This window comes from Stenella coeruleoalba, assembly GCF_951394435.1.
Source record: "Stenella coeruleoalba genome assembly, chromosome: 10".
In the NCBI taxonomy this organism is placed as follows: Eukaryota; Metazoa; Chordata; class Mammalia; order Artiodactyla; family Delphinidae; genus Stenella; species Stenella coeruleoalba.
The window spans coordinates 90,177,547-90,199,952 of record NC_137156.1 but is presented as its reverse complement, the minus strand read 5'-3'; the positions used below and the strand labels follow the sequence as shown (position 1 = coordinate 90,199,952).

At 38.0% G+C, this 22,406-nt stretch overlaps 1 protein-coding gene across 9 annotated transcripts in view; it reads left to right on the top strand.

Annotated features, from left to right (window-relative positions):
• Positions 1-22,406, top strand: part of LOC307193527 (uncharacterized protein) — a 730,787-nt gene that overhangs the window by 515,702 nt on the left and 192,679 nt on the right. For all 9 annotated transcript variants that reach the window (XM_079935632.1, XM_079935641.1, XM_079935643.1 and 6 more), the window contains one exon: positions 9,095-9,205. The gene's annotated coding sequence lies outside the window, so the exon portion shown is untranslated. The remainder of the gene's footprint in view (positions 1-9,094; positions 9,206-22,406) is intronic.

The window sequence follows — 22,406 nt, the reverse complement described above, 5'->3', positions numbered from 1 at the left end:
TCTCTTAGCTTTTACTTGTCTGTAAAGCATTTAATTTCTCCGTCAAATGTGAATGAGCTCCTTGCTGATAGAGTAGTCTCGGTTGTAAGTTCTTCCCTTTCATCACTTTAAATATATCGTGCCACTCCCTCTGGCTTGTAGAGTTTCTGCTGAGAAATCAGCTGATAACCTTATGGGAGTTCCTTTGTATGTTATTTGTTATTTTTCCCTTTAAGAAATGAGTTTAAGTCATTTCTGCCTTGAGTCACGTGTACTGTATCCAGATGGTGTGAACACCACAGTGCTCTCTCAGGGCTGCCTCCTTGAAGTAGCTCCCACTGTGGAAACTCCCATAATTGACTCAATAAATATTTTTTTTTAATGAATGAAAGAACGGGCTACTCTTTAGAGATTGCCTGATAGACCTTTGATGGCTGATTAATTATTTATGTCGTGTGTCTCTTGGACTGCTCAAGGTGATTCTGATGCAGGGTACTTGAAGATGGTACTTGCTGAAACAGTGAGATAAGGATAGGGAAGAAAGATAGAAAGAGGGGAAAATCCCTTTTGTGACTTCTTTGGTCATTTCACTTTATCCTAGGGTTTCTGCTTGAGTTTCGATAGAAACACATGATGCCAGTAAACATCAGCAACATGTGTTTTGCATCTTGGCTGTTATTGCTTAGTAATGAATGTGAGACACCTCCCACAAATCCACAGGGTGTCTTTGCCAGAAAAGAACAGACGACCACCTGCAGCTTTTCATCTACCATCATCCGCTTCCACGCCTGTTTAATACAGCATCAGTTCTCACGTCAGATCAAGAATGAATCTGTGTTCGACTTCATGTGCCTGTATTTAAGGGACACATTTTTATATTTGAGGGTGAAGTTTTAATTTTCTTAAACTTACCAAATTAATGGTTGGCTATCATAAAATATCTATACTTTTCTTACTGAATTATAATCTTTTCTTCCTCACATCGTTGCTCATTTCCTTTTCTTCCTTTTCTTCTCTCCTGTCACCCCGGCCCCCTCCTCAGCTCTCTTTTTGCTTCCCTTCTTTCTTTCCTTCCTCTCTTGTCCTCTAGTGAAACTGTGGACATGTGAGTGTATGGATGGCAGCAGGCACCAGCATCTTCCATGTTATACCCAGGGTTCTGAGCACAGCATGCCTTTGGCCCAGGCAGGTGGAGGAGCTGAGAGAAGCAGGCTAGCCATCTGGAGATGAACATATGGGTGGTGTGGCATACATTCTCACATTTGGCGGCTGGGAAGATCGGAAATAGAAAGTGGAGGTTTGACTCCTCTTAATCAAATAAACAACAAAAAAGGAATTTGACAGGGGTACCAATGTGGAAGGATCCTAATTTTAAAAGGAAGCATGGGTTTCCTAAATTTTCAATTAAGGCAGAATTTTTAAGCTTTAGAGATATTTCCACTTTTATATAACTAATGAATGACTTTCTTCTTTTTAATCTTATCATCATTATTTTAATAGCTACTATATTAGCAGCATAATCAAATACTAGTTGTTTAGTACAGTAGTTCCATAAATTGTAAGATTAAAAGAATCACTTAGGGAATTTTTATTCCTTCCTGCTGATAGCCAGATTCCAACTCAGACATACTGAAACAGAATCTTCGACAGTGAGTACAGAAGAGGTACAAAATAGGGTGAAAAATGGAGTAGTTTTTTTTTTTTTTTTTTTTTTTTTGTGGTACGCAGGCCTTTCACTGCTGTGGCCTCTCCTGCCATGGAGCACAGGTTCCGGATGCGCAGGCCCAGCGGCCATGGCCCACGGGCCCTGCCGCTCCGCGGCTCGTGGGATCCTCCTGGACCGGGGCACAAACCCGCGCTCCCCGCATCGGCAGGCGGACTCCGAACCACTGCACCACCAGGGAAACCCTGGAGTAGGTTTTTTTTTTTTAAAAAAAAAAACCCTCCCTAGATTTAGTCTAACCATTAACCAAATTTGGTATATTTATAAAAAATTCTGGGGCTTCCCTGGTGGCGCAGTGGTTGAGAGTCCCCCTGCCAATGCAGGGGACGCGGGTTCGTGCCCCGGTCCAGGAGGATCCCACGCGCCGCGGAGCGGCTGGGCCCGTGGGCCATGGCCGCTGGGCCTGCGAGTCCGGAGCCTGTGCTCTGCAACAGGAGAGGCCACGGCAGTGAGAGGCCCGCGTTCCGCAAAAAAAAAAAAAAAAAAAAAAAAAAATTCTGGCGTTGGACTCAGGAGTGCTGTTTTAGTTCTAACTTTGATCTTTGCCAGAGATTTAGGCAAATAACTTTGGTTTCTTGGGACTCCATTTCCTCACCTCAAAAACAAAAAGATCAAAATAAAAGACCTCTATATTCAGATATTCTGTGATGAGATTTATAATTCTATTTTTACTATAGTTGAAATCGAGTCAAATGGATAAAATAGAAGTGCTGTATTATACACTAAAACATATTGAGAATTATGTCAAATAATGTAATAAGTTGCCTGGTAAAACAGATTAGAGTAGTGGTCTTATGATTATTAGCAATGTTTCCATGATGGCTATTTTATTAGCTAATCTACTCTCTACAAAATTGAATGAACAGGGGAGTTAAGTGATATGTATAGAGAAAAATAAATTTTTTTACTTAGAGTATTGGGTTTATTTCTGGTCACATCATTTTCAGAGTTTTTTGTATTTACCTAGAGAATGAAATCCCTGTTCAAGGAGGAGTGATTAGGGTTTTCTGGGGTCAGAAAACATTTAACGTAAAGGTTGATTGAATAAATGAAGGTCATTATTCTTGAAATGAGGACCTCCAAGTCAGAGTAAGGAGCATGATGCTTTTCCTCAAATATCCAAAGAAACATTAGGTAGAAATTCAGTTACAATTCTTTTATGTAGACTAAAGGAAGTCTACTCATTTCTTCTGTAAATATTTACTGAGTAGATGTTATATGTCAGACCATAATTTAGATGCCATAGATCAGATATTGAGCATAAAGAAATATAGCACCCACCTTTATAGAAATTTTTGGCCAGAACCTAATAAATCCTAGAAATAAATGTATGATAAGTTCTTTGTAGGAGAGAAATTAATCTAGTTAGAGAGGTCAGAAATTGTTTCCTGGGGAAGAAACCATTGAACTGGAATCTGGAATATGAATCAATAAGAAGGAATTAACTTAGCAAAATAATCATTTAGTGCATGTGTATATGTGTGTGTTCTTGAAAGTATGGCTGAATGGAAGAGTGTTGTTTAGGTAGAAGGAACAGCATATGCTAAGGTCTTATAATAGGAGGGACATGGTCTAATTGAGAAACCAAACAGGTGGGAGAGTGTGGGGTGAGTTGAGCCTGTATAAAGAAGCTAAAACATTTAGGATTTCATAGGTCATATGAAATGTGATCAGAATCCACTGAAGTGTTTCATGGGGTGAAGCATGTGACATCATTACATATTTATTTAGATAAGTGCAGCATGAGAATAATTGAAAGAGTTGGAAAAGTGTTGTGGATTAATCAGTTAGAGAGCTTCCACCTCCAGACAAGAAATAGTGAACACTTAGTCTTAAGAAGTGGTAATGGCCACGGAGATGAAGTGAAGTGAGTATATATATATATAGGAATTTAAGAATAAAGAGCAACAGAATTTTTTGTTGAACTTTACAGTGAGAGAGAGAAAAGGAAGGGTGTGAAGGATGATTCTGGGGTTTCTGGCTTGAATTGTACAAGCTATGGATAGTGGTGGTTTCCTTGTTCCCTGGTAAGATTACTCTGGAGGAGACCAGGTTTGAAGGCTTGTGTATAGATGTTATAGGTTGAATCGAGGCTTGCTGAGCTCATGTGTCATGTTCAAAATTTTTATATCACCAAGTCCTTACACACATACAAAGACTGGGAGAGAAAGGGCAAATGAAGAAAGACCTTTGCGAAAGCAACTTGGCTCTACTTGGTCCTGATCTTGTTTTAAACCAATGCTGAGACAAGCATAAAAGGAGACCTCAGCAAATATTCAGCAAGAATCCAGTGTGACATTACCCAGAGGTCTGCATTCAAGGTTGAAAGTGGTACTCGAAAAAATTTGCTTGTCTGTGGCTTCCTTGCTTGGCCCTAAGCCTCAGTGTCTGCTGATAATTCAAGCTGTTAATAAAAAGAGTGCAACATTTTCCCCCATATCAACAATGAACTATATAAATAAAACACCATGTGAAGAAATACATAAGGCAAAACAAGTAAAGAAATAGCTGAGAAAGGAGAAAACAAAGTCAGTAAAAGCCATCAATCAGGAATGTTTTAAGAATGTAAACATTCAATATTGAAAAGAAAACAGAAACATATTTGTAGATGTTGTTTAGTATTTGGACAGCCTTCATTAGAATGCTCAGCACAATAAATTTTTTTAGAAAAAACCTTCCTGCGTAAATATAGTGTGCCTATGATTTAAACAATTCTCTCTTTGTTATCTGAACTACTAAATAAAATAGCTCCAAATTCCCATTGACTGCCAGGACCTCTCCAAGTTATTTTATCTAAAATAGAAATTGTAGGACACTGTGAAGTTTTACTGTTGATACACAATTCTACCATATCTTCAAGTTTTTAAAATTTTGGTATTGGGCAGTACACTATGCTGTGGGAAAATTATAGCATGTCCTTCTCAAATATCTTGGGTTTATGACAGAAAGACATCACTAAGAAATCAATCATTCTCCAGGTTGAATCTTTTCCACTTTTGCCTCAGAAATAGTCAGCAACTTCAAGCTTTTAAAATGATGATTTCTTTGGTGGCCTATGGGCTGTTAAATCATGTGAATAATTAATTGATGTAATTAAACACATAAAGCACCACTTGCAAAATTTTGTACTGTGAAAATTAGCTAGGGTTTTACAGTAAATAGGCAATTCATGCCAAAGAATAGAGAAGTAAAGAATACATATTGAAAAAAATTTAAAAAGAATACATATTGAGATTCTGTTTTTTGTGTGATATTACCACAACCAGAGGAAAACTTTTTTTTCTTTGGCCGTGTGTGTGGCTTGTGGGATCTTAGTTCCCAGACCAGGGATCAAACCCTCACCCCCTGCCTTGGATGCGCAGAGTCCTAACCACTGGGCTGCCAGGAAAGTCCCCCATTTTTAAAAAAAAAAAAATCCTAATTTTATTTTCTTTTATTGATTTGTTTATTTTTGGCTGTGCTGTGCGGCGTGTGGGATCTTAGTTCCCCAATCAAGGATCGAACCCGTGCCCCCTGCATTCGAAGTGCGGAGTCTTAACCGCTGGATCATCAGGGAAGTCCCTGGAAAATTTTTTAATTGTCCCTTTTGGTGGACAAAATAACATAAACATTTATAATACTAATTAATCAGTTGGTATACTTAATACTGAATCAAAAGATTAAGTCCAGTTTTCTGACATACCTTCAGTTGAGAAGGAAGACTTACTACAATGGATTGCAGAGGGAAAAGGTTTTTTTTTAAGAAAAAGGGAAGAGTCATGCTAAGGCCCCTGGCTTCAAGCAAGCTTCTTTTAGATCCCTGCACCCCAAGAGATAAGCTACTCGTTCCCTCAACCAAATCTTCCCTTTCTCCTTCACAACCCCTCAACCACTGCCCCACCATCAAAAGTACCTCAGCCCTGCCATGTTTCCACCGCTTTCTTTCTTATCCTTCATTCTTAAGAGTAGCCATCCTGGTTGATATTAAATTATGCACTTTTTATTTCTTAAACATCCCTTTCCTTCATTAGAACTAAATCTTGTCATGTTTCTGATTATGTTCCTGTTTCTATGAAAAATGACTAGCAGTTTGTAGGGCTCAAACAATATTTTTTGAAAAAATAAGCACTTACGTGCCAGGCACAATCCAAGGTGCTTTATATGTATTTTTCTTATAATTCTTCAATAGGTTTAGCTTATAATAAACACTCAATAAAACTAATTTTGTTAAAATAAAACAAAATATGCTTCCAGTGTAAGGGTGTGCTTGAATTCCAGTTAAATCCACCCAACTCTACTGGTTGAAATATTTCCAAGGACTGATTTATCAATAAATGGCTATTCGGCCAAATTTACTACATTTCCTGCTAAATCTGATCAAACATACTGTTAGTAATAGCAAATATATTTTAAAAGCAAATATATTTCATTTATGGAAGTATCCTTGATTTCCGAAATTCAGTAGGTATGTAATAAATGTCTGTTTAATGAATGAAATAGTAGCTATATTAGTTTATGTTTGCAGCTACAGGTATAGTTAACTAGGTCCTATGAGAAATATAATACCAAATTGCATTTGTGCCTACTGCCTATGTCTGGGATCAGAGCTCTGCATAGACACTTATATATGGACGCAAATATTCATTAAATATGTTAGTGAAAATACAGTTCAGAGAAAATAGAAGGGATGCAAATAAGTAAATTCTGTGAATGACAACCATCTATAGTAGGTGCTATTGACTAAATTGTGCCCCCCCCATTCAAATGTTAAATCCTGAACTTCCAAACGGATTGTGTTTGGAGATAGGGCTTGTAGGAAGTAATTAAGATTAAATGAGATAGTAAGAGTAGGTGTGTAATCCCATAGGATTTTTGGCCTTATAAGAAGAAGAGAGAGCCATCTCTTCCTCTCTTTCCACACATCAACCCACGAAAGACCACGTGAGAACCCAGCAAGAAGGTGGTTGTCTGCAAGCCAGCAAGAGATGTCTCTCCAGGAACCAAAACAATGGACAGACTCCATAACTGTGAGAAAGAAATGTCTGTTGTTTAAGGCCCCCAGTCTATGATATTTTGTTATGTCAGCCTACACGACTAGTATGTTTGGTACTCTTAATTGTCTCCGTTATACTGATGAGGAAATCGAGGCACAGAGAAGTTAGGTGATCTGCCTGAGGTCATAGAACTAGGAGGTAAAAGGGCCAGGATCTGAATTTAGCATATATGATTCCAGAGCCCATCCTATTAATCATTTACAGAGCTTCTAGGCATCAAATAAGTAAAAGGGTGCAGACACAAAGAAAACATGCCATGTGGAGAAATCAAAGAGAAATGAACATGAGCCTGGAGAGGCAAGTAAATTCCAAACCAGGCAAGGGCTTTTTAAAAAATGTCCTATTTTCCTCAGGGCAAAAGCAAGTCATTGAAAGGGTGTAAGCAAGGGGGACAGACGATGGGATGATGGATGAGATGTGGATTCTGAAGAGGCCACTCCAGCTATAGCCTATTTGTTAAAAATATTGAAAAGACTTGATCTCAAGAGTGAAATAAAAATGGTCATTTGGAATCTACTTGGAATCCTTATCTTTTCCACAAGTCAGCTTACTGCCTGATATATCACTATAAAGGCAGAACTGTGTTAGTAAGGCAAAGAGGTTTAACTTCTCCAAAGAGGTTAGAAATGTGAGGTTTGCCTGCTTAAGCATCTCAGTTGTGGTAAACAGTGCATTATTTTCCCATTGCTATCATAACAAATTACCACGCAGTTAGCAGCTTAAAACAACTGAAATTTATTATCTTATGGTTTTGTAGGTCTGAAGTCCATGAAAATTGTGGCTAGTCTGGTTCCATTAGTGCTACACAATTGTAGAACAGGGTTGCCATTTCATTGCTGGCTGTCTGATGGGTCATTCATTCTCATCTGCTAGAGCCCATATTTCCAGGTTTTTGGCCCCTTTCAAAGCTGATAATGGTGTCTTCATATCTCTCACATGCTTCTCTTTCTGCCTTATCTCTCCAATGCATCTCTTCTGCCTCAATATTCTGCCTTGATCTTCTGCTTTCAAGGACCCATGTGATTCGAACGGACCCAGATAATCTAAAATAGTCTCCTTAAATTAACATGAGCTGATCAGTAATCTTAATTCTAACTATAAAAGCCCTCCCACAGCGGTAAGTAGATTAATGTTTGTTTAAATAAGCAAAGGATGGGAGTCTTGGGGGGAATGTGCCTACCACACGTGGTCTCCATTTTCTATGTACATATCATTTAGAATTAATTATATAGCATGGACGATGTTTTTGAACTATTTTTTGGTTTAGTTTCAGTCTCTATCAATACACACTTTTTCATTCTTCCTGTAGTCATAAAACAAGAGTTAGATAAACATGTATTCTTTTCAAAGAAATCATAATTTCTAATGCTAAGGGTGGATATGTCATGACTTGTGGAGCCAGTATATAGGGATAGAGACTGAAAGCCTAGAAATAAATTTCTTAATATGATAAATTAAGGTATTCCACTCATTCCAATTATCTTTCCAGCAACTCATCATTCTTCTGGGATTTCATTTTTCTATTTCAGATATAAATGACATATTTTATTCAGTCAAAGCCACATTAATAATTTCATAGCAAAATATGACAAAAAACAAGTGCACTTGAGATGATAGATGATGGAAATTGGAAGTAGGGACAAATTCTGATTTCACTTATTTTACTCTCTGTGCCAATACCTCCAGCAATGAAGGGAGCAAGGGTATGTCATGGTAAATATCCGCATCCTAAAGCAAGGAATAATTAGTCAATATTGGTATTTTGTATGAGTCTTCATGCTTCATCTAAATCAATCCTTATAAATGCATTAGGTACTTCAGAGATGCCCTTAAGGCAGCTACCAAATAATATCAGTGATTTTGAAGGAGTTAATAAGTACCCCTTAGGAAGGAGCTTATCTGAAGGTAACTAAGGTATTTGAGAAAATGCTCTAAGATATGATAAATATGGATAAAAACTAAAAGTGACATTTAATTCTACACACAGATAAAAGAATAAATTAAGTATTACTTAATGGATTCCAAATTTATACTACTTTCCCTCCAGTAAAAAAATAATCAGGTAAGATTTAGTGAACAGCGAAATACCTTTCTAATTTCAAAGAGCTTTGAAAAATAAGTGAACATTCCAACAACTAATAGGGAATTAAGTCTATCTTTCCTTAAACAGAAACAGTAAATCTAGGAGCCAGTATGAACAGTTACTTTTCAGTTTGCCCTACAGTGTTCCTGCAGTCCTATGTCTTATGTTCAGTGTGATCAGCATCTCTATGCTTTCTGTAGGGAATCAGAAAAAATGCAGAGGGAATGCTAATTACATGGTCATTATAGAATTTACAACATGTTGATTGATTACTAGGCACTAACATCTATGCAGATGAGGAACTGAAGGCCAGAAGTTATGAAACACAAGAATGAAAATGAGCTCAAGAATCCCACACGAGTCTTCTCAACTCTGACTCTTTAACCAGTAAGTGGAAAGATCATGAAGTTTAGTTGTGTTTTTTATTTTGGAGTTCATGTTAAACGCGCAGTGCAACTAAAAGGGCATCAAATTACTTCTCACATATTGTATGAATACTGTATATAAGTAGAATAAGTATTTAGAAAGCAGTTGGTGGTGGTGTAGGAAGATGTCCTTTTCCTCAGCCAAATTGGAGTTACATCTACGTTGCCTTAGAAAACATCTACAATGTTTTACCATCAACTAACTTCAAAGGGTGTTCTATTTCCAAAGAGACAGGGAGTTTCTGAGTATGCATTACCTATAATTCTTTTAGAAAGTCCAAATGTAGTCACGTTTATCTTGTGTTTATAGAGAATCACTCATCTTTCATAATACAACTACTTAGCACTGAGAAATGCATAGGTAACTGACAGTATATGTCTTCCAATATAAAATAAAGTTTATATTTTGGGCTTAAAATATGGAGGTCAATTTACCAATATTTTGATAAACAGAGTAGATCCAGCTTACGTCAGACTATGTCTGTGAGGTTTCGTGGAAGTTGCTTGCTTCGAGTCTTACTCATGAAGTTGAAATGATACATAAATATATATCCTTACACCATTTAAATGAAACTCAAGCCCAAGAGTATCTAATGAGCAACGTTTGCAGCCTATAAGGAATTTACTAACACCACTGGAGCCAACCACTTTATAATATACTTGGGCCTCAGTTGTGTCAGAGCTCAGAATAAATCAGGGAGCAAACTGCTGTTTATGCCTTCTGCAATCGTCAGCCAAGCTCAGGAGAACAGCCATGTTTACTCATACCATTTTTTGAGTTGTTAATGCCCTTACAAAATAGAACTCTGAAAAAATGATACAGAATCTGAATGAGTACAACTTTAAAACAACCATTTTCTAAAAGAGGATCACATTTAAGAAAAAAAAACAAAATTTACAATGCATAAGTTCCATGATTTCCAAATTTGTTATCATTGCTTATTAGTGGATTGAATAAAATCATGGCAACATTTCTAATGGGGTTGAATTCTGTGGAAAATCATACAAAGGGGAAGTGAGGTGTATATGTTAGAAGAAAAAGAGAAGAGATATGTTCTCCTACTTTCAGTGTGGAATAATTTACAGACTCCTAAACATTCTTGCCCAAAGTTCTGCGATGTATTCTGTATAAGCTATCAATTAACAGACAGTTTGATGATATATTAAGCATGTACTCTGAAGGAAATTGTTTTGTTTTGAATCCTGGCTCCACCAATTACTAGGACTGTCATCTAAAGCTGTAAATATGGATAATAAAACATTTGTTTGTGGAACTTGCAAGAGGGCAAAATGTCCCACCCCAAAATGTGTCTCTTTGGCCTGAGGATTATTTTAGGCAGGTTGTTTTTAAGAAAAAAATGCTCATGTAGAGCTTTCGTCTCTCCATTCTCACTGCCTAAAAGAATTTGGACGGAGGACCTATTCCACGGAGGGAGCCATCACTGAAGATGACTATAGTATAATATGAACTAGGTGTGATAGACCAGGAGGAACCTAGAAAAGTCTGTTTCTTAAAATTCCTCTTTGTGTGTACCAAATATTTGCTCTTTTTCACCTTCCTGTGAATTCCCTCCCTTCCCTTTTATTTTTTTTTTTTCATTTTTGCATGTTTAATTTTCAGGTTAACAGGATGAACACCATGAATGTAATTAAAAATAGGTTATGTTGTTTTCTTCTATTGACCGATGCTAATGTAAATATGGGGCTTTAGCTCACATTAGTTGCCTTCTTTACTGCAGGGCTGAATTGTTCAGATGAATGAAATCATCTTAAGTTGAAATTTTGGGGGGTGAGGAACTTATAAATTTTATGATGGATTAGCCATTTTGCTGTCCTATTTTTTTTTTAAACATCTTTATTGGAGAATAATTGCTTTACCATGGTGTGATAGTTTCTGCTTTGTAACAAAGTGAATCAGTTATACATATACATATGTACCCATATTCTTCCCTCTTTTGTCTCCCTCCCTCCCACCCTCCCTACCCCACCCCTCTAGGTGGTCAAAAAGCACCGAGCTGATTGCCCTGTGCTATGCGGCTGCTTCCCACTATCTATCTGTTTTACATTTGGTAGTGTATATATGTCCATACCACTCTCTCACTTTGTCCCAGCTTATCCTTCCTCCTCCCCGTATCCTCAGATCCATTCTCTAGTATGTCTGTGTCTTTATTCCCATCTTGCCCCTAGGTTCTTCATGACCTTTCTTTTTGTGTTTTAGATTCCACATATATGTGTTAGCATACGGTATTGTGTTTCTCTTTCTGACTTCACTCTGTATGACAGATTCTGGGTCCATCCACCTCACTTCAAATAACTAAATTTTGTTTCTTTTTATGGCTGAGTAATATTCCATTGTATATACGTGCCACATCTTCTTTATCCATTCATCTGTTGATGGACACTTAGGTTGCTTCCATGTCCTGGCTATTGTAGAAAGAGATGCAATGAATATTGTGGTACATGACTCTTTTTGCATTATGGTTTTCTCAGGGTATATGCCCAGGAGTGGGAGTGCTGGGTCATATGGTAGTTCTATTTTTAGTTTTTTAAGGAACCTCCATACTGTTCTCCATAGAGGCTGTACCATACATTCCCAGCAGCAGTGCAAGATTCTTCCCTTTTCTCCACACCCTCTCCAGCATTTATTGTTTCTAGATTTTTTGATGATGGCCATTCTGACCAGTGTGAGATGATATCTCATTGTAGTTTTGATTTGCATTCCTCTAATAATTAATGATGTTGAGCATTCTTTCATGTGTTTGTTGGCAATCTGTATATCTTCTTTGGAGAAATATCTATTTAGGTCGTCTGCCTATTTTTGGATTGGGTTGTGTTTTTGATATTGAGCTGCGTGAGCTGCTTGTAAACTTTGGAGATTAATCCTTTGTCAGTTGCTTCATTTGTAAATCTTTTCTCCCGTTCTGAGGGTATTCTTTTCATCTTGTTTATGATTTCCTTTGCTGTGCAAAAGGTTTTAAGTTTCATTAGGTCCCATTTGTTTATTTTTAGTTTTATTTCCATTTCTCTAGGAGGTGGGTCAAAAAGGATCTTGCTGTGATTTATGTCATAGAGTGTTCTGCCTATGTTTTCCTCTAAGAGTTTGATAGTGTCTGGCCTTACATTTAGGTCTTTAATCCATTTGGAGTTTATTTTTGTGTATGGTGTTAGGGAGTGTTCTGATTTCATTCTTTTACATGTAGCTGTCCAGTTTTCCCAGCACCACTTATTGAAGAGGCTGTCTTTTCTCCACTGTATATTCTTGCCTCCTTTATCAAAGATAAAGCCATGCACATATTGTCACCTTATCTCTGGGCTTTCTATCCTGTTCCATTGACCTATATTTCTGTTTTTGTGCCAGTACCATACTGTCTTGAATACTGTAGCTTTGTAGTATAGTCTGAAGTCAGGGAGCCTGATTCCTCCAGCTCTGTTTTTCTTTCTCAAGATTGCTTAGGCTATTCAGGGTCTTTTGTGTTTCCATACAAATTGTGAAATTTTTTTGTTCCATTTCTGTGAAAAATGCCAGTGGTACTTTGATAGGGCTTGCATGGAATCTGTAGATTGCTTTGGGTAGTAGAGTCATTTTCACTATGTTGATTCTTCCAATCCAAGAACATGGTATATCTCTCCATCTATTTGTATCATCTTTAATTTCTTTCATCAGTGTCTTATAATTTTCTGCATACAGGTCTTTTGTCTCCTTAGGTAGGTTTATTCCTAGGTATTTTATTCTTTTTGTTGCAATGGTAAATGGGAGTGTTTTCTTAACTTCACCTCCAGATGTTTCATCTTTAGTGTGTAGGGATGCAAGAGATTTCTGTGCATTAGCTTTGTATCCTGCTACTTTACCAAATTTATTGATTAGCTCTAGTAGTTTTCTGGTAGCATCTTTAGGATTCTCTGTGTACAGTATCATGTCATCTGCAAACAGTGACAGCTTTACTTCTTCTTTTCCGATTTGGAATCCTTTTATTTCTTTTTCTTCTCTGATTGCTCTGGCTAAAACTTCCAAAACTATGTTGAATAATAGTGGTGAGAGTGGGCAACCTTGCCTTTTTCCTGATCTTAGTGGAAATGGTTTCAGTTTTTCACCATGGAGGACAATGTTGGCTGTGGGTTTGTCATATATGGCCTTTATTATGTTGAAGTAAGTTCCCTGCATGCCTACTTTCTGGAGGGTTTTTATCATAAATGGGTGTTGAATTTTGTCAAAAGCTTTCTCTGCATCTATTGAGATGATCATATGGTTTTTCTCCTTCAATTTGTTAATATGGTGTATCACATTGATTGATTTGCTTATATTGAAGAATCCTTGCATTCCTGGGATAAACCCCACTTGATCATGCTGTATGATCCTTTTAATGTGCGGTTGGATTCTGTTTGCTAGTATTTTGTTGAGGATTTTTGCATCTATGTTCATCAGTGATATTGGCCTGTAGTTTTCTTTTTTGTGACATCTTTGTCTGGTTTTGGTATCAGGGTGATGGTGGCCTCATACAATGAGTTTGGGAATGTTCCTCCCACTGCTACATTTTGGAAGAGTTTGAGAAGGATAGGTATTAGCTCTTCTCTAAATGTTTGATAGAATTCACCTGTGAAGCCATCTGGTCCTGGGCTTTTGTTTGTTGGAAGATTTTTAATCACAGTTTCAATTTCAGTGCTTGTGATTGGTCTGTTCATATTTTCTAGTTCTTCCTGGTTCAGTCTCGGAAGGTTGTGCATTTCTAAGAATTTGTCCATTTCTTCCAGGTTGTCCATTTTATTGGCATATAGTGGCTTGTAATAATCTCTCATGATCCTTTGTATTTCTGCAGTGTCAGTTGTTACTTCTCCTTTTTCATTTCTAGTTCTATTGATTTGAGTCTTCTCCCTTTTTTTCTTGATGAGTCTGGCTAATGGTTTATCAATTTTGTTTATCTTCTCAAGGAAACTTCTTTTAGTTTTATTGACCTTTGCTATCGTTTCCTTCATTTCTTTTTCATTTATTCTGATCTGATCTTTATGATTCTTTCCTTCTGCTAACTTTGTGGTTGTTTTGTTTTGTTTCTCTAATTACTTAAGCTGTAAGGTTAGGTTGTTTATCTGAGATGTTTCTTGTTTCTTAAGGTACGATTGTATTGCTATAACCTTCCCTCTTAGAACTGCTTTTTCTGCATCCCGTAGTTTTTGGCTTCTCGTGTTTTCATTGTCGTTTGTTTCTAGGTATTTTTTGATTTCCTCTTTGATTTCTTCAGTGATTTCTTGGTTATTAAGTAGTGTATTGTTTAGCTTCCATGTGTCTGTATTTTTTACAGATTTTTTCCTGTAATTGATATCTAGTCTCATAGTGTTGTGGTTGGTAAAGATACTTGATACGATTTCAATTTTCTTAAATTTACCAGGGCTTGATTTGTGACCCAAGATATGATCTCTCCTGCAGAATGTTCCATGAGCACTTGAGAAGAATGTGTACGCTGTTACTTTGGATGGAATGTCTATAAATATCAATTAAGTCCATCTTGTTTAATGTATCATTTAAAGCTTGTGTTTCCTTATTTATTTTCATTTAGGATGGTCTGTCCATTGGTGAAAGTGGGGTGTTAAAGTCCACCACTATTATTGTGTTACTGTCGATTTCCCCTTTTATGGCTGTTAGTATTTGCCTTATGTATTGAGGTGCTCCTATGTTGGGTGAATAAATATTTACAATTGTTATATGTTCTTATTTGATTGATCCCTTCATCATTATGTAGTGTCCTTCCTTGTCTCTTGTAATAGTCTTTATTTGAAAGTCAATCTTCTCTGATATGAGAATTGCTACTCCAGCTTTCTTTTGATTTCCATTTGCATGGAATATCTTTTTCCATCCCCTCACTTTCAGTCTGTATGTGTCCCTAGGTCTGAAGTGGGTCTCTTGTAGACAGCACATATAGAGGTCTTGTTTTTGTATCCATTCAGCCAGTCTATGTCTTTTGGTTGGAGCATTTAATCCATTTAAATTTAAGTTAATTAAGTTAATTATCGATCGGTATGTTCCTATTACCATTTTCTTAATTGTTTTGGGTTTATTATTGTAGGTCTTTTCCTTCTCTTGTGTTTCCTGCCTAGAGAAGTTCCTTTAGCATTTGTTGTAAAGCTGGTTTGGTGGTGATGAATTCTCCTAGCTTTTGCTTGTCTGTAAAGCTTTCAATTTCTCTGTCAAATCTGAATGATATCCTTGCTGCGAGAGTAATCTTGGCTGTAGATTTTTCCCTTTCATGACTTTAAATATGTCCTGCCACTCCCTTCTGGCTTGCAGACGTTCTGCTGAAAGATCAGCTGTTAACCTTATGGGGATTCCCTTTTGTGTTACTTGTTTTTCCCTTGCTCCTTTTAATATTTGTTCTTTGTATTTAATTTTTGATAGTTTGATTAATATGTGTCTTGGCATGTTTCTCCTTGGATTTATCCTGTATGGGACTCTCTGTGCTTCCTGGACTTGATTAACTATTTCCTTTCCCATATTAGAGAAGTTTTCACTATAATCTCTTCAAATATTTTCTCAGTCCCTTTCTTTTTCTCTTCTTCTTCTGGGACCCCTATAATTCGAACGTTGGTGCGTTTAATGTTGTCCCAGAGGTCTCTGAGACTGTCCTCAATTGTTTTCGTTCTTTTTTCTTTATTCTGCTTTGCAGTAGTTATTTCCACTATTTTATCTTCCGGGTCATTTATCCATTCTTCTGACTCAGTTATTCTGCTATTGATTCCTTCTAGAGAATTTTTAATTTCATTTATTATGTTGTTCATCACTGTTTGTTTGCTCTGTAGTTCTTCTAGGTCCTTGTTAAGCATTTCTTGTATTTTCTCTATTCTATTTCCAAGATTTTGGATCATCTTTACTCTCATTATTCTGAATTATTTTTCAAGTAGACTGCCTATTTCCTCTTCATTTGTTAGGTATGGTGGGCTTTTGCCTTGCTCCTTCTTCTGCTGTGTGTTTCTCTGTCTTCTCATTTTGCTTAACTTACTGTGTTTGGGGTCTCCTTTTCGCAGGCTGCAGTTTCATAGTTTCCGTTGTTTTTGGTGTCTGCCCCCAGTGGCTAAGGTTGGTTCAGTGGGTTGTGTAGGCTTCCTGGTGGAGGGGACTAGTGCCTGTGTTCTGGTGGATGAGGCTGGATCTTGTCTTTCTGGTGGCCAGGCCCACATCTGGTGGTGTGTTTTGGGGTGTCTGTGAGCTTATTATGATTTTAGGCAGCCTCTCTGCTAATGGATGGGGTTGTGTTCCTCTCTTGCTAGTAGTTTGGCATGGGATGTCCAGCACTGTAGCTTGCTGGTCGTTGAGTGGAGCTGGGTCTTGGCATTGAGATGGAGATCTCACGTTTGATATTACATGGAGCTGGGCGGTCTCTTGTGGACCAGTGTCCTGAACTTGGCTCTCCCGCCTCAGAGGCACAGCCCTGACACCTGGCTGGAGAACCAAGAGCCTGTCATGCACACGACTTGGAATAAAAGGGAGAAGAAAAAGAAAGAAAGAAAGGAAGGAAGGAAGGAAGGAAGGAAGAAAGAAAGAAAGAAAGAAGATAAGATAAAGTAAAATAAAATAAAGTTTTTAAAAGAAAAAATAATTATTATTTTTTTTTAATAATTAAAAAAAGAGAAAGAAAGAAGAGAGCAACCAAACCAAAACACAAATCCACCAATGATACCAAGTGCTAAAAAGTATACTTAAAAACAAAAAACAAAAAACAGATAGACAGAACCCTAGGACAAATGGTAAAAGCAAAGCTATACAGACAAAATCATACATACACACTCAGAAAAAGATTACAAGGGATATGTGTGTGTATATATATATATATATATATATATATATATATATATATATATATATAACATTGCTCCCAAAGTCGACCTCCTCAATTTGGGATGATTCGTTGTTTATTCAGGTAGTCCACAGATGCAGGGTGCATCAAGTTGATTGTGGAGATTTAATCCGCTGCGCCTGAGGCTGCTGGGAGAGATTTCCCTTCTCTTTGTTCGCACAGCTCCCGGGGCTCAGCTTTGGATTTGGACCCGCCTCTGCGTGTAGGTCCCCTGAGGGCGTCTGTTCTTTGCTCAGACAGGATGGGGTTAAAGGAGCATGTGTTTCGTGGGCTCTGGCTCCCTCAGGCCGAGGGGAGGGAAGGGCACGGAGTGCGGGTGAGCCTGCGGCGGCAGAGGCCGGCGTGACGTTTCACCAGCCTCAGGCGAGCCGTGCATTCTCCCGGAGAAGTTGTCCCTGGATCACGGGACCTTGGCAGTGGCGGGCTGCACAGGCTCCTGGGAGGGGAGGAGCCTGCTCACACACAGGCTTCTTGGTGGCGGCAGCAGAGGCCTTAGCGTCTCATGCCCGTCTCTGGGGTCCGCGCTGATAGCCGCGAGTCGCGCCCGTCTCTGGAGCTCCTTTAAACTGCGCTTTTAATCCCCCCTCCTCACGCACCAGGAAACAAAGAGGGAAGAAAAAGTCTCTTGCCTCTTCGACAGCTCCAGACCTTTTCCCTAACTCCCCCCGGCCAGCTGTGGCGCACTAGCCCCTTTCAGGCTGTGTTCACGCTGCCAGTCCTCTCTCTGCGCTCGGACCGAAGCCCGAGCCTCAACTCCCGGCCCCCGCCTGTCCCGGCAGGTGAGCAGACAAGCCTCTCGGGCTGGTGAGTGCTAGTCGGCACCGATCCTCTGTGCGGGAATCTCTCCGCTTTCCCCTGCGCACCCCTGTGGCTGCACTCTCCTCCGCGGCTTCGAAGCTCCCCCCGTCCGCCACCCGAAGTCTCCGCCCGCGAAGGGGCTTCCTAGTGTGTGGAAACCGTTCCTCCTTCACAGCTCCCTCTCATTGGTGCAGGTACCGTCCTTATTCTTTGGTCTGTGTTTTTTCTTTTGCCCTACCCGGGTAGGTGGGGAGTTTCTTGCCTTTTGGGAGGTCTGAGGTCTTCTGCCAGCGTTCAGTAGGTGTTCTGTAGGAGTTGTTCCACATGTAGATGTATTTCTAATGTATCTGTGGGGAGGAAGGTGATCTCCACGTCTTACTCTTCCGCCATCTTGAAGCTAACTCCCCTTCCCTTTTAAGTCCTCGACCCCTATCCACTTTTCCGTAATCCAGGATGACATGTATACCTCCTTTTACTTCACTGTCTTTGGAATCTCTCATTTTATGTGGATTCCTTGTAACCTGAAAATTAAATTTTATTTTCTCCTGTTAATCTGTATCATGTCAGTTTAATTATTAGGCCAGCCAGAAGAACTGGGAAGGGTAGAGGAAAATTTTCCCTCCCTGATAAACTGTTGAGGGGATTAAATTAGGTAATATATTTGAAGCATTTAATAGGATGCTTGGCGTGTATTAGGCATGCAATAAAATTAGCTAGTAATATTGATAGAAGTAAAAACAAAGCAAATTTAAGACAAGAATTGCTAGGTGTTACAAGCAGCAGCATATTGCCATATTGATGTTATAAGATTTTGTTTGTGAGTGCTTTATATTCATTTCATTTAGGAATTACAGCCTGTCTTCCTTTGAAAGGACCTTAGACAAATTACAAAAACAAAAAAAACAAAAAAAAAACTTAAGGGAGCATAGAGTCAATATGAATAAAGTCACATTTAATTAACATTTCCCCCCTTACCTAGTCCAGTGCTTTGCACATAGTTCACATACAAGTAATCCTTAGTGAATAAATAAATAATGGAATGGAAAGATGACTGGAAGTATGCGTGCATAAATGAAAAGCATCCTGGATCATCTGAAAGATGCAGAAAGATTATATTTTCAACATCAGACTTAAGCAGGTTGCCACATTTCAGCAATAGTTCTAACGGGAAGGAAAAGTAGGACAAAAAAGAGAAATATTTAGGTATCTGCTTTTACTTCTTTCCTAAGGGAAAGAAAACATTTTTCCTCCCTGACATTAAGTGTGAGCAGAATTTCCTCTGTAGCTTGTGCTACAAAGGAAAAAGATTCTAGTTTCTCCTGGTTTTGCCACTATCTGGCCATATGAGCTTAATCTCCCTAGAACTTTGTATTCCTCAGTTGTAAAATGAAGGAGTAGAACAAGAGTACTGACAAAGTTCCTTTTACTTTCAAATTTTTGTAATTTAGATAAAGGAGATTATTTAAAGCCACTGCATCAAGGAGCAGGCGGGGATTAGTTTATGAAAATGCAAGCTTAATAAGTCAAATCTGTTGTACTGTAGTGGGATATAACTTCTGATTCTGAGATCCTGGCCACTGTTAATCACAAAGGATCATTCACTCCTTGATCAGCTGGAGGCAATGGAACTCAGACTAGATACGAACAGACTGACTTTAAATCTCAGCGCTTGCTACTTACTAGCTGTGGCCAGATGATCTCTCTGTTCCTCTTTATCCTCATTTTGTATTAAGTAGTAATAAATAGTATATACTTTCTAAGCTTGATTGAGGGGTTGAATGAGTTACTGTAATATGTGTAGTAGGAGTGTGGCACAGTAAGCACCAACAAATGTCAACTATTAATATTGAAGCTCGGAGTTGGTTAGAGGAGTTTTCTAGAAGATGAATGGACAGCTGATTTGTCTCTGTAAGTCTACCCCACTAGACACAGGTCCTTTGATGGCAAAAGCAATGCTTTTATTTATTCTTCAGCACTAGTTGACAACCAGTATTTGTTGAGCTACATCTATGTCTCAGGCACTGTATAAGCATAGACAGTGCATTAAAGAGCAAAATTTATACATGGACCATACCCTCAAAGAGCTTGACTGGGACAGAAATTAACAAAACCATCCAAGTAAATGCTTAATTTCATTAATTTACTTAATTTGTTTTTGTTGTACAGTTACATGACTAATTATAACCAATTTTATGCTTATAAATATTTAAGAAAAACATAATAAAACAAATTTTTTAACAGGGATAGATATATTACTTGATACAGTTTATTGTTTTCCCTTCTGCCTTCATATTTAGTCTAAGAAAGCCAACTTGGTCTGCATTCTTTAAGACAGCCTTGTGAACCTCTCTGACATACTAAAGCTGAGGTTTTTATTCATTCAAACACCACTATTCAGCACTGTTCCTAATACTGGGGATGCTTCAATGAACATAAAAGATCCCTATTCTCAAGAAATTTATACTCTACTTTGGAGAGACAATTACCTAGAAAATAAATGAATACATAAATAAGTAGAACTGTCTTATAGTGAAAAGTGCTTTGCAGGAAATTAAAAACTGGGTAAGTGATAATATGATAGTATATGCCTTGGTGATGGTATTAGGTTGAGTGATTAAGAAGAAGCCTCTTGAAGGGAGTGACATTTGAACTGAAAGCTGATTGATGAGAAGGAGCTTTTCATGGCAGGCACTCATGGAGGAAGAGAATCCCAGGCAGAGGCAGTGATTAATGCAAAGGTCCAGAAATGGGAACTTCGCATGTGGGAGGAACAGAAAACTCAGTGAGGCTGGAATGCAGTGAGTAAGCAGGAGAAAAGAGCTTACAGCAGAAAGAGGAAGAATTCAAATCATCTAGGACTTTCTAAGATAAAATAGGGAGTTGAATTTTATTCTAGGTGAAATGGATAGCGATTGGAAGTTTTTAAGCAGGGGAACGGCTTTCTGATATGTAATTTAGGAAGAACATTCTAAAATTTAAGATGACTGTAAAGATTATAAAAGGGCAAAAAAAAAAAAAAAGAACGGAAAGCATTAAGAAGTTGTGTCAGTGCTTCATACACCAGACAATGGTGGTTACCGTGGAGATTTTAAAAATAGAAGGAGTTAGGGTTTATTTTAAAGGTAAGGTCCAGAGGAACTCCTGATACATTGGATGTAGTAGGTAAGGAAAAGAAGACAAACTTTCTCTAAAGCACCAGATAGTAAGCATTTTAGTATTTGAAGACTGTACAGCCTCTGTTGTAACTACTCAGATCTACCACTGCAGTGTGAAATAAGCTATAGACAAAATGTAAAAAAAAAAAAAATATGATGTGGTTGTGCTCCAATCAAATTTTACTTAACAAAATTATGTGGAGGGTTAGATTTTAGTTGTAGTTTGCCAACAGATGGTGTAGACAAAAAATTTTGTCCAGGTCCTGTTAAGTTTAAAATGTGTCTCAGACATCCAAATGAAAGTACCAAGTTGGATATTTACTACTGGAGTTCTGAGGAGAGGTCAAGACTTCAGGTTGAGATTTGGGATTTTTCAGCATTTAGAATGTGTTGAATTTGAGCCATATTGTTGAGTGTACAGACAAAGAAAAAAAGGAGACTCAAGGATAATGTATTGAAACACTCCAATATTTGGCCTTTTGAGGTAAAAAAGGAGCAGTCAGAGAGACAGGAGGAAAAATCATCATAATTTAGTGTCAGTGAAGCAAAGAGAAGAAGTGATTTCCAGAAGTCATGTTGAAAGCTGCTAGAAGATTAAGTTAAGGCTAAAAATGAGGCTATTTGATTTAGCAATGCGGAGGATATTTTGATGACTAATAGTTGAATTTCTGTGAAATGTGAGAAGTGGACATAGCAATAAAAGACAATTGTTTTACAAAGTTTGTCTGGGTAGGGGAGTAGAAAATTTGGGTCACAGTGAAATATGAGCTAAAGTGATGGCTTTTCATTTAAGAATGAATGATGATAGAACATGTTTATTAGTTTTTGGGAATGAGTCATTGGAGAGGGAAGAACCAAGGTAGGCAGAAGAAAAAGAATACATGTAAGAATTCAATGCTGCAACAAGGAAAGATGGGCTCAAATCCAGAACACAAGGGGGTGAGGACTGACTTTGTCTCAGAATCTGGAGATTTTAGATAAGTCACTTCTCTTTCTGCTTTTGGAAGCCTTATTTAATAGTTAGTGGTGTGCTAGAGCCCATTTGAATCAGCTAGAGAGCACCAGTGTAAGATATCCAGGAATTTTAACTTTTGATAACTTGAAATTGGCCATGCTGTGAGTACTTACTACAAAGTAATAAGCAAATCCTACAAATCAAGACCTTTTTTTTTTTTTTAAAGAATGTGAGAACGTTGGACTGTTAGTCTCCTGACCTTCGTATCTGGAGACCATTACAGGGATTCCTTTGAGATGTCTTAATACTGAAGTTTCCATGTTAAAATCTCGCTGTTCCAACCATTGTGGGCTATTGCTAGAAACTGGTACAGAAAGAAACTTTGAAACCAGCATATGAACTAGGACTCAAAGC